Source organism: Podarcis cretensis (assembly GCF_951804945.1).
Source record: "Podarcis cretensis genome assembly, chromosome: 4".
NCBI lineage: Eukaryota > Metazoa > Chordata > Lepidosauria > Squamata > Lacertidae > Podarcis > Podarcis cretensis.
In genome coordinates this window covers 69,525,960-69,539,620 of record NC_137173.1, presented here as the reverse complement: position 1 = coordinate 69,539,620, position 13,661 = coordinate 69,525,960, and the positions used below count along the sequence as shown (strand labels likewise).

Sequence of the window (13,661 nt, the reverse complement as noted above, 5' to 3'; positions counted from 1 at the left end):
TCCACCCCCTTCTCCCCACTTCAGCCCCCTGAAAAGCCTCTCTGGAAGGTCAAACCCATCCTGAAAAATGCCACAGGAGGTCTTCTGGGGATGGCTGTGCTATGAGAAGTCCAGATAAACTTATAAGAGTAACCCAAAAAGAAAATCAGTAACTGCAGTTTCCCTGGCGAATAGTTTGCACTTCACCGCCATTCAGCAACTTTGGGGAAGTGTCAAGTATATCCCACAGTACATTTTCAGGACAAGCTGGCCAACTTTCCACATGAACTGACCAGAGTTCATTGGCAGACAAATCAATGTGGGATAAGTCCCATGAAGGCAAAAAGTCTGAAAGCACCTGACGTAACAAATCAGCTTCTCAGATTTGATCTTGTGTGGGTTTGTTTCTGAAGGACAAAAAGAAAGTTCACATACAATGGAACTTTGCAACCGTCTTAACAAAGAAAGAGAAAACCTATTCACAAAGTTTGCTCTAACTCAACTTCTAAAGTTACTGACTGACCTCAGAAATACTGACTCACAAATGTGAGGTAATGGAAAGTATAAAAAAAATCAAATCAATCCCATTTCCTTTTTTCATGGTTCTCTGCTGCTATTTTTCGTCCTTCCCCCCACCTACCCTGATCTTGGTTCACTGACTAATTTTTATCCTGAATCATACAGGACCATAACATTGGTCCCTAAAGCAAGTACATATAATGGATACCCTGCAAAGAATGGACATTGATCCACACAAACCACAGTAATTAATGACTCAGTGCTGTGGCAGGACCACAGGGGACATGTCAAGTATAGATTTGTTGATTGTATCAAGTCAGTGCTTTATCCTAAGCCCCAAAACAAATTTTATTCATTGTTTTATTGTCACGCAGCCATCATCTCGCACATTCCAGATATAGTCAGCAGACAATGCTTCTCTTCTCCATTCTCCTTCTTGTTTAAAGTTATATTTTATGGTGGATATGTGTTTTTGCGTTGCACAAACTATTCATGGATGCATTTTCATACCCATACCTTTCAACCAAATTATATTTGACTAGTTCATTTTATCACCAGCATGAGGGTTTGAATCAGGTGCTTCCTAGTCTCTGTTTGGTATTAACACACTTTATATCAAGAGCGAATGAAGTATAAAGTCAAGAGAGAAAAGGGGGAATTCTTTCTGGCCACAAACATGGCTCCTTGGTGGCTGTTTGGTTCTAGCCTGTTTGGTTCTATAAGTGCTTCCAGGTTATAGCTGGCATTTTGCCTGGACTAAAGCATATCCTGGAAGTTGAAAAGTCTCTTTTTGTTAACCTTCCCACCCACCCATGGCTCTTCTTGCCACCTGCTTCCTTCCCAATCTTCCAACTTCCTTGTCTGCCTACTGCTTCCAATTTCCAGTTTCCTTTAGGCTTACTCCTCAGTTTTGACCTGGACCTGTTACTTACTCGAGACTGACCTTGTGCTACAGTTATGCAGCTGACTTCCTAAATTCTGTTTTAATTCTCCCGTTGAGATGAGTTACAGAACTACTTACAAACGCCCATCTCAGCCTTGCCAGGATTTTAGGATCAGCATGCCATATAATGAATAGTACTAATGTTTATCGTTATTATTTTTCAATAGATGCACAATTATTGCTAATATTATTTCCTCTGAACATTTCCATTATCGCTCTAAATGTATTATTTTATTTGATGCAAGAAACAAATCATCCACGAATCTGAATTAATACTCTCCTGTTTTATAGTTTAAAGCTAGAAGTAAAAATAACTATAGACAGATGGCAACACAGATCAAGAATAAATTCTTGGATTTTTTCAAAGGGGATTACGTTACCATCAAACTAGAGTGACTACTATGTGAATCATGCCTTAATTTATGGGCTGAAATAAAGGACAATTCAAACACTTGTTCTTAATTCATACAATGAAGATACCTCCCACATCTTGCCATTCCCCAAATTCACTGCAACAGATCTGTCAACACTCTCTCTTCAGTTGCTTCTGGAATGTATAGACAGCACTACTGGGAAAATTTAAATGGAAAGCTAATCAATATCAGTATATAGATATTGTTAAGTAGAGCTTGATTTTCTGAGTTTTGATTAAGCATGCATGCAGGAGGATACGCTACTTTGGGTTGAAAATGAAAACTAAGGAAGCTTACAGAAGGAATGTTTCTCCACCACCACCAGTTACCTGTGTCCCTCCAAGAGTGGGAGGGGCTATCTTGAACCATGTGGGATGTGATGTGGAGACCAACTAAATAAGCCACATCAATTCTGGGGACATTCTTTCTTTAGGCCAGCAGCCCCTCTCCATGCCCCATTATTCTTTGTTCAGCAGCAGCCGCCTATGTCCTGCAGAGTCATGGGGTGGCAGTTTCAAGGATTTTCACAGTGGGAGAAGGGGGCAGGAAACGTAAGGAAATTGATTTTAAGATCCAAGCATGTGACCCTTAATTGAAAAATTCTACTTTTAAACAAGGGAATTGACAAAATCTGGAGGAAAAGCTGTTGTTTTCTGTTTTTGAAGTAAATTTAAAAGTCTATATGGCCTCCCAGGACACAGAAGGCAAGGCAGAGTAAGCAAAACTATATGGTTAAAATACTGGCAAACCTTTGACATATGTATAATGGGAATAGATATTGAAACGTAATAACACCGTTCTCTTGTATTCAAACTTAAAAGAAAAGTTTCTGAAAATAATGACCAGATGGCAAATCACCCTAGTCAATCTCAGGAAAATTATCAGCAGATATGACTCTATTTATTGGAAATGCAGGACACATGTTGATGCCCATTATTATCATTCATGATGGTTATATCCCATAGCACATAATTTTTGCTTTCCATTTCAATTGAAGCGATCTCTAGCTTACATAACTCACTTTCTTTTAGCCTTTGCAATCAGATAGATAGATATGAGGTAGACATTTAATATTATATTAAGGTCAAGTAGCTAAGATTGTGTGTGTGTGTGTGTGTGTGTGTGTGTGTGTATGCAAAGTGCTAGAAAAAAATTGAACTTCATGCAGAATTGAACATACATAAATGACCTCCATAACGGCAAAAGTGGCCAGCTACGTAAGAGGAAACTGCACACAATTTATCATCCTTCATTAGTTATTGGAACAGTAAGAATGTTGATATATAAAACAAGTTGCGTCCATTTAGAACCTTGCAGTGTGCATAGTTTATGCATGGAGAATTTTTTTAAAAATCAACAAAACTGAGGCCCATTAAAGTGAATGGAGGGATAACTTTGATTGGACCTGTATAGTATCTCATATACACACCCACAGTTTTGGAATCATCCTCCGAACAGCTAGAATCTCTTACCCATAGGAATGTTGATTTTGCAGAAGCCCGTGCACAGCGGAATGATGAGGAGTACGTGCCACATACTCTATATTACTTTATTTACACTTCAAAGCTGGTAGATTACAGAAAAACATCTTGCCTCTGCCGGAGCAGAGAAAGCATCCTCTCCCTCTGAAGCACGGAGAGAACAGTGAAAAACAGGAAACCAGTGTACGTCACATCCAGTCTCCTTTCCTGTGGGAAAACCCAACAGCAACTCTGACTGTGGAATGTAAACATTGCCTCGTGACAAGCACTTCGCTGCACAGTGAAGAGAGCAGAAACCAACAACGAGATCTTAACAGACTGCTCCCAGCAAAGATGTGGAACTAAGGGATCAAAACTCCCTATAGAATTCCAGATGTTTTACCTAACCAGATGTCCATTGGGCCACAAAAATACAGATGTACCTTGGGTTAAGAACTTAATTCATTCTGGAGGTCTGTTCTTAACCTAAAACTGTTCTTAACCTGAGGTACTACTTTAGCTAATGGGGCCTCCTGCTGCTGCTGCTGCACCACCACCACGCGATTTCTGTTCTCATCCTGAAGCAAAGTTCTTAACCCGAGGTACTACTTCCGTGTTAGCGGAGTCTGTAACCTGAAGCGTCTGTAACCCGAGGTACCATTGTATCCTTTCTTCTGTCTCTTGACCAATGTTTGCAGCAAGCTCCTCCCAAAATTCTGTCTGCTGTGTGCTGGGAGTTAGTCTGGGAACACTACATCACCTCCAACACAACTGGGTTTACTTCCAGCCATCCTGCAGAGTTGGCAATGACTATGCAGTGCAGCTTCTGACAAGATATTCTGAGAAGATATTCCATGAACAAAAATCTTTTGCATCCAAGCATGCATACACATATATGTATATATATATATATATATTCCACTTCCTTGATTTTGTTTATCCTTTCTCTGGTTAGGTCTGGGTTTTCTGAGGCCAATAATTATTTCTAAATGGATAATCACGTGACTATCTCATGAAAGACATCACACACAATCAGCATCTTTCCCCCTGTATGTGTCTATTCATGTCATTGCTCCAGGGTAGCTATTTCGCTCGGTTTCTTAACATTTTATTTAACAAACAAATCACACATCCCAGTCAAATGCCACTGATTTACGTCATGTAGAAACAGATCTGAAGAAGCATAGGCAAAATAAGAGCAAACAGATGTTTGCAAACCAACCACTGTGCTAATGGAGGTAATATGGCAGCGTTTCAGAAGCAAAACATATTATATACTGAGTTGGCCAGCAGAGTTTTAAGCGCAGCTGCATAACTCTGGCAAGAGACAGAACATTTCAAACTGCTATGTGGCATTATTCAATATCAAGTGAAAAAATTACAATTATCTGGTGCATAAATGGTGTCCTAACAGAAAATCGAACCATGACATTATACAACGAGGAAGTAATTTCAAAGCTGCTACCTGCTACCTTAAAAAAGCATAAAGTGGGAAGTAGGGAAGATATGAGTACTGATCGCTGTATCTTGCTACCACATTGTAAATCATGCCCCAGTGTTTGAAAAATGCTATTAAGAAGGGCAGCAATATGTTTGTCTACAAATATCAGCTTTTAGGTTGAATACAACCCTAGATTAGGAATGGGGAGGAAATTTGGTTCAGTTCCCCATTAAAAGTGAATAGACCTAATTCACACTTCCTAGAACAGTTTGAGAAGTGACACACTCATCCTTTGAAACCTGCATTTCTCCAAATTTTGCAATGCAGTTTTCCAACCAAGTAATGTGTACATGAAAGCATATACTTGGCATAAAGTGTGCACAAACACACATATATTAGTGAATACAACATATAAAACATATTATGGTATATCAGAGAAAACTGATTTGCAGAAATGAGTACATTATTTTAGGCAAAATTTCACAGAAAAGTGTGTACAATAGGAGAAAACTGCACTAAAATGCTAATGTATTTTCATGAGGACTCTTTAAAAAAAGAATTCGCAAACTGGTGTGGAGAACTGAATTTAAGTTTGGACAAGATGGAAAACAGAGAAATGAGGTTTATGAGATTTACCCATCCCTACTCTAGATTTAATACCACTCTGTTTTACAGTCCTTCCTCCTGAGATTTCTTTTCCTGCATCCTGTAGCAAGAATAGTGTGCCTAGCCAGAATTTTAAGTTCTATTGATTGCAAAAGGAGAGTTAAGCACATTCTACTGAAATCTATACAGTAGTTACCTCTGGTTTATGCCATCCATATGGGCATAACCTACCTTACAGGATTGTTGTGAGAATAAAGTCAAGTACACCATCCTTAGCTCAATGGAGGAAGGGTGTGGTACAAAAATAAACAAGAACAAAGGCATTGCCTTGCTGAATTATAGTAAAGTGACAAGTGCATAAAAGGGCAAAATTAGTACTAGCAGTGCTGAGAACAGATCAAGTCTCCAGCGTTGCTGTCTGGGCAGGATTGTGAACTGGAAGCACAGATCCCTACTTTGCAGAATGAGCAGGAGGTCCCCAGGGCTGGCTTACTAAATTTTGAAATGACAGAAGTGATTCCTGCATTGCAGGGGCTTGGACTAGATGACCCTTGGGGTCCTTTCCAACTCTAAGATTCTATGATTTTAAGAACAGTTGTACCTTGGAAGTCAAACAGAATCCGTTCCGGAAGTCTGTTCAACTTCCAAAACATTCAAAAAACCAAATTGTGGCTTCTGATTGGTTGCAGGAAGCTTCTGCTGCCAATCAGAAGCCGCGGAAGCCCCGTCGGACGTTTGGGTTCCAAAAGAACGTTTGCAAACCAGAACAATAACCTCCGGGTTTGTGGCATTCGGGAGCCAAAATGTCCGAGTTCCAGGGCGTTCGGGATCCAAGGTACGACTGTAAAGGTAAAGGTAAAGGTACCCCTGCCCGTACGGGCCAGCCTTGACAGACTCTGGGGTTGTGCGCCCATCTCACTCAAGAGGCCAGGGGCCAGCGCTGTCCGGAGACACTTCCGGGTCACGTGGCCAGCGTGACATCGCTGCTCTGGCCAGAGCCAGAGCCAGAGCCGCACACGGAAACACCGTTTACCTTCCCGCTGGTAAGCGGTCCCTATTTATCTACTTGCACCCGGAGGTGCTTTCGAACTGCTAGGTTGGCAGGCACTGGGACCGAGCAGCGGGAGCGCACCCCGCCGCAGGGATTCGAATCGCCGACCTTTCGATCGGCAAGCCCTAGGCGCTGAGGCTTTAACCCACAGCGCCACCTGCGTCCCTAGGTACAACTGTATTTCCATCTAAAAAGTGCCCCCTGCAATACTCATTCTGTTCAGAGTATAAAATTAGCTAACTGCAGCTTTCCCTTAAAGAGCAATAGCTACAAAGTATAGAGGTTCACAGCCTGGCACATAAACAAAAAATCCCAACCAGTCATATGTTAAAGCTCAGTCTGTCATATCAAAGAGATTTTCTCTCCCTTCAGCCTTGCCTCATGTTTAGACAACTATAAAGACGGTGCCTCAAGTGCCTACATGAACTCAGGAGGTCTGTTGGGACATGGCACCAGAATGCTTCATTTTCTTTTTGCTAGGGCAGCTTTCAACAATAACGCTGCATTTCATATTTCACAAAGATTAAGTCGGAAATCAGAGAACCAAATGCCTTGTGATCAGAAATCAATTTATAAAACTAGATTTTAATTCTGCTCCACAGATTATATTGCAAGTTGAAAGCTGCCTTTCTATCAGAACTATTCAGAAATATTAATGTTTTAGTACTTAGATGAATCTTATTTTAAAATATATTATTACCCCAAGGCTTATGGAGGAAAGCTATAGAGTTAGCACAGTTTAAGAAACTGCATTCCCATAATACTCTGTATTATGGCTAGTTGCCTTCCTCAGAATGAATATAATAATAATAATCTTGTGACCTTAATTCCTTCTGAGACAGATCAGGCTGTTATATTGTTTTTTTCTACAGCTGCCGCTTTAGGCAAAGTGGTCAGGAAAATGCTGGTATTAAGGTACATTACAGTATCCGGTCTCCCTAAAGCACAACATAAAATATGGCTCTCTGTATGGGCCCGCCACATTATTTCTCATTAAAATCACAATTATCATCTTCATTTATCAATATTGTATGGATATTGCATGCCTTAAGTAAAGGTAAAGGTCCAGTCATGACCGACTCTGGGGTTGCGGCACTCATCTCGCTTTACTGGCTGAGGGAGCCGGTGTACAGCTTCCGGGTCATGTGGCTAGCATGACTAAGCCGCTTCTGGCGAACCAGAGCAGCACACGGAAGCACCGTTTACCTTCCTGCCGGAGCGGTACCTATTTATCTACTTGCACTTTGACATGCTTCTGAACTGCTAGGTTGGCAGGAGCAGGGACCGAGCAACGGAGCTCACCCCATCACGGGGATTCGAACCGCCAACCTTCTGATCAGCAAGTCCTAGGCTCTGTGGTTTAACCCACAGCGCCACCTGCGTCCCTATTGCATGCCTTAGATGCACATATTTTGGCTTATAAGCAGTATACAAATAATTATTTTTTAAATCATCTATTACTTTACCACCCAGGCTCCGCCCATCAGCTTGCCCCTGATAGGGCACATTCAAACTTCAGGAGGGCAACCAGTCAGGGAGGTGCCCCAATGGCCAGCTGCCATGGCAAAGTCATTTTCTCCCCCTGGGGGTGTGAGGGGCTGCCGCACTGGGCCACAACCTCTGCCCACCTCTGGACCAGGTAAGCAGCCATTCTCATACCCCTGGTCAGATATAGGTGTTTTCTTATGACTCTATAGTCTTAAACCCAGAGAACTGCAGCTAACAGTTAAAGGGACTCACAGGAACTTGCAAAAGAGGAAGCAACAAGTAATTCACACTTCATTGTTTCACCAGTACAGTGTAAGCTACAAGAGAGGAAGGCACACATTCCATGAAGGGAGATGCCCAAACTCCAGAGCTGGAAAAACTCCATCTTTCGGAGACTTCCAGGTTGGCGCCTCCGGCAATGGCGGAATTCCTCTGATCAAGAGGAATTCACTCCGTGGAAATTAGGGTCTGGCCGCCACGGCGAAGGCGGAGACCCATTAAAATCACAGGCGGGAGAAGCCTGTGAACGTGGGATTCGGCTGGCATCTTTTGCACCTCCCCTACTCGCGGGGAGACCCGGTTTCGGGAATCCGGAGCGACGTGGGGTGAGCGGCGCGGTGCTTCGAATTGATTGCTTTTTTCACAGAGTGAAGCCGCATTGCTGTTGCCGGAGAGCGCTGACTTTTTCCTGTGGACAATTTGATTCTAAACAACTACCCGTGAGTAGAACGGAAAATTGGATTCTTAAACGTCTTAATTTGGCACCGAAACGGGGAGGCTCTAAACAGGAAGTCCGCCTTCCCCTTTTGTAAATAGATTGAAGCAAAGAGCTTGTAAGCTAAAGTCTTGGAAAGTCCTCTGTAAAGGATTAAACTTCCATCGGCTAAAATCATTAAACCCCCCTTGGAAGCAGGAGAAGAGGGGGGAAATTTTGGATCGCGTAAGCCTGCAGGAGAGAGGGAAGAAAGTCAAATTACCACCGCTCTGAACCTGGAAACGGGCTGCTAGCAAGACCCACGTTTTGGGAAAGTTCATTTTTGTTGACAGCTAGTTAAATAAGAGAAATACATTGTTTCCATTGTCTCCTTCTGCGTTTAAAAAGTAGTAAAAGTAACTGAAAATTGAAACAAATTTTATTGCTCGAACTGTGCCTAAAAGGATTGATACAAATAGAAATTGTTTCCCTCTAGAGGGAGCCTTTGAAGCTGTTACAGGAGTTGATCTGGGGGGAATTTACAGCTGCAAGATAAAAAATTGTGAGAACTAGGGATTGACCTTGGATTGTTTAAGAATGTCGACAGAAGAAGCCTTAGTGACTGCATTTTGTAAGATAAGTGATTCATTGGAACAGCTCCACAAGAAGATGGATGTGATGACTATTAAAAATGACAATTTGGGTCAAAAAGTGACTAATTTTGGACAAGAAGTGAATATCTCTACAGAAACTATTCAGGAATCGACACAGGAATCTATTTTGATATGGCAAACTGTGGAGAACACGAGGGAGAAAGTTGTTGTTGCTGAACCTAAAGTAATACAAGTGGAGAGGGAGAGAGCCCCAGTTTTACAGAGGCAATTTGATGATTATAAGTTGTTGCCTTCTATGAGTGAATTCAGAGAAAGTCAGATTTTGAGGATTGGAGCCCTGCTTGGACTGGAGAAAGAAAGTTGGATAGATCCCCTCATGCAGGGATTTACTGACCTTTGGGACCTGGACCTGGGTCAGGAGGAGATTGGAGTTGTGGGGACCTTCAGATTTGGAGGAATTTTGAATCACGTCCTGAAATATCTTTTGGATTTTAGTTTTAACTACGGAGATTTGGCTGACCTGTCGAGAAGGAATAAAAACATTGCTAGGTCGGAGCTTCCCCGAGATCTACTCTTCAGCATGAAAGGAAGGAAATTAAGAACAAGATCAGCAGAAGACAAAGTAAAGTGCATGTATAAATATGAAGAAGACATGCAGAAGGGACTTGGAAAAGAGTTAAGAGCCTCGGACAGAAGATCACCAGGTTGATGGACTATATGGAATTGACGGAAAAGACTGGCAGAATCCGAGACCAGGGAGAAGAGACGGTGGAAGAAGATTGGAAAAAGTTTAAAGTTTATTTATAGAAATATTGTAAAATTAATGAGTGTTAGAAAAATGTTGGAATGAAATTATATGGCTTTAGTAGAAATGTTATAAGGAGTTAAGCATAAATAAGTATTACAGTATTAATGGAAAATAAGGTTAAAATAAGTCAAGATAATTATAAGACAGAAAATAGAGAAAGATGGAAAGGAATTGCTGAAACAATTAATAGAATTGGAATACAAAAAGGGAGGTGAGAGGAGGTCGAGGAAACAAGGGAGTGAAGGATAAGACATTGAAATGGTATGATGTATGTATTTAAACTGTTTTTGTTCTGTTTTGTTTAGTTTAATGTGTTAATGTTGCGTTGTGTATATTGTAATGTATTGTTTTTTCTTTCTTTTGCTTTTGCTTTTTTTTCTTTTCTTTTTCTTCTTCTTTTTGTAAGGTTTAAAAGTAATATATATTATTTTTTTTAAAAAAAGGAAAAACATCTTTTGCACATTATTGCAAAAAATGAGAAAGGAGAAAGTGTATCAGATCTTGCCATTTTGAACAACTCACAAAAGAGTGCAAAGTTTCTGTCCTATATAGATGTAGGAACTGGAGAAAATAACTATAGTTCAAAAAAAAAACCAATAAAACAATAAAAACCCACTGAAATCATTACTGTTTTTTCAATAATCTTAATTTCTAGCACACTTAAGACACCTAGTGGCTAAACATTTGTCAGACATTGCACCAGAATGACCAAAGGTACTTCTAGATATGCCTTTGTACATAAATGGCAAAGCATTATTCCTACTATAATTTCATTAATATCCCACCTTCATTAAAATATATACAAGAAATAAATTCTAAAGGATACCGCACGCAATAAAGCACATCTTAAAAATGAACTATAACAATAAAGCAACCGGTTTTGACAAAGGCTGTTAAAATGAATAGCAACAGATACATAATGAAACGTCTGTCTAAATAAAATGATTTTTTTCTGCCTGCCTAAAATCAGACAGCAGGAAGAGTCAATAAATATTTACACAGAAGCTATGCAAGGTTCCTGGATGCCACAACAGAAGAGGCTCTTTCCTGGCTACTTACTTGCATTCCATAAGACCTAGTGGTACCCAAAGGAGTGCCCTTGTAGGGTAACTGAATTCCCACACAGGTACCTATGGAGGAATGCAGTTCCTAGGATATTCTGGTCCCGAATTGTTTCAGGATTTAAAAGTGTGAGAGCAAGCACACTGACCTGAGCCTAGAAGAAAACTAGTAATTGGTGAAGCTGAGAAAGCGCTGGTGTTATAAGGCCTGAACAGGCAGCTTCCATCATTACCATCCCAGCTGTGTGCTAATTCAGCTGAAGCTTCCAGACAATTTTCAGAGGCTCCACACAAGGCCCATTGCATCAAACTAAGACTAAGTCTGGGTTTTCTTTAAGGACAGGATACATTTTGAGTAGAAGATGATTCATAAAAAAAATCAGCTTGCGGCCACTGCCATTATAACTGAGCATCCAGGTCTTGGAAGTTAAGAAACCCCCATTTCCATCCTTGTTTCTTCAGGAGGAGTGCAGAAAAAGGATGAATACCTCATTCAGAATCACCATTTGATTAGAGGTTTTTACAATTAAGGAGTATACAAATTCTGTTAAATATATGCACTGCTTGTCTTGTCTGAATTACACTTCAGTTTGTTCACCAGTCCAAAGCCACCAGCAGACTCCACTGCAACTACACACAATCCTGTGGACAGGGATGCTTGGAGTTGTAATCCAATAACATCTAGAGAACCACAGGTTTTCTACCATTGTACTGAGACAAAGGGGTATACCTAACACTGTCCACGCAGCACACCCTAGCTACTGTAGCCTTCTGTGCCATGTTCTAGAGCAGGAGTCAGCAACCTTTTTCAGCCATGGGGGGCCGGACTGTATTTTATTTGGGGGGGGGGGGATAAACAAATTCCTATGTCCCACAAATAACCTAGAGATGCATTTTAAATAAAAGCACACATTCTACTCATGATTCTACTCATGATTCTACATACTGATTCCTGGACTGTCCACGGGCCGAATTTAAAAGGCAATTGGGCCGTATCTGGCACCTGGGCCTTAGGTTGCCTACCCCTGTTCTAGAGACTCCCCAACCCTCAGTAGGGTATCACCTTCCACAAATAGAACTGCTTTCCACTAACGCAAAGACATCATTGGATACAACCACGAGTGGTTATGGCATGTTGTGAGGTCATGCTCATGTTTCCTGTGAAGCCTGTGAAGCCAAGATCCTTAAGATGTTGAAGATACTCCATTCCAGGTGAATATGTCCACGCTGGCTTCCAATTAGTCTAACAAAGCATGATTTATCAACATTTCTCTTTAGCCACTAATACAAATTGGATTGTTTAATATGGGTTTGGATTATTTTATTGTATTTGGTGTCAATTTCATTGGAAAGGTACTTGCACTGTTGTGCACTGCCATGGAATCATTGATGAAGGATTGTATAAAAATGTCTTACATAAATTAAACATTTTACATTAATCATTTTGGAGCACAATAAAAACCGACCCAGAAATGCATGAAGTACATTTACAGTTAGGAAACTTCCAGTTCTCAGGTTCCAGATTTTTTACTGCAGACAAATTCCATTGTAATAAATGGCATTATACAAACAAAGAGGTTGAAATCAGAAACACATTACTGAGCATAGTTATTATATTTGGTGGTCAGCAATCCATCAGCTTTGCGTGTAATCCCAATATTACTTTCATATACTGCCCTAGACAAAAGTTTCATTTATTTGTGCAATGCCTATGAATGCACATCAATGGGGGAGGGAGGGACATTGACATAAATGATAGCCAGAAATGAAATTTCATTTCATTTCCGAAGATAGCTAAGTCACACCGCTCCTCTGCAGAAACTCTTAAAAGAAAATACATTAATTAATTCATTCTGAATTGCAGCAGTTTATTAATGCTAGATAGATAGATAGATATTTATGAGTGTGACTTAGATTAATAAATACATTTAAGTTGCTTTTGTCCTTTATTCTGAATTTTTATTTTAAACTCCACAGATATCATGAAGCTCCCAGTTCTATTGCCTAGTTATTATATAGGCATCCATAGATAGCAAAATACTTAGCGGTAAGAAAGGGAACATTGTGACAACACTAATACTACCAACTGCTTAACAGATACTACTTTTCAGGAATATTAACACTGTATTTTCTTTTCTCAGCACTTCATGAAATCAAAGCCTACAATATAGGTAATGTGGTTCTTCAAGGCTTATAATTAATTCTTAGAGAGAAAAAAAAACTGTAACACACTATTAAGAGCCCTGCACCTGTTTTGGAATAGTTTTTTTGTATGCCACTTGGTGCTCTAGAATACGGCTGTTTCAAAAGAAAACAGTTTAAGAATCCCTTTCACTCACAACTCTCCAGACACATCAGTCAGTCAGTTGCTACTTGTTTTTTCTGCATGCAAGTACTAGGAAATGCTGTGCAGCAGAAAAAGGACACCAATGCGTGTTCTCCAAGACTGGGATTTTTACTTTTCTCCAGATTTAAGGAAAATTCCCTTGGAATTCCAAACTGAAAGATGCAATGTGCAAATCATTGTTTTTGTCCGGCAATTTCACATCTTCTCCTCCTCCCCTCCCCCCTCCCTTCAGATTCC

The 13,661-nt window shown here is 40.5% G+C and overlaps 1 protein-coding gene across 1 annotated transcript in view; it reads right to left on the bottom strand.

Moving 5' to 3' along the window:
- The window catches only part of MID1 (midline 1), a 277,703-nt gene that overhangs the window by 193,835 nt on the left and 70,207 nt on the right, over positions 1-13,661 (bottom strand). The window lies entirely within an intron of this gene.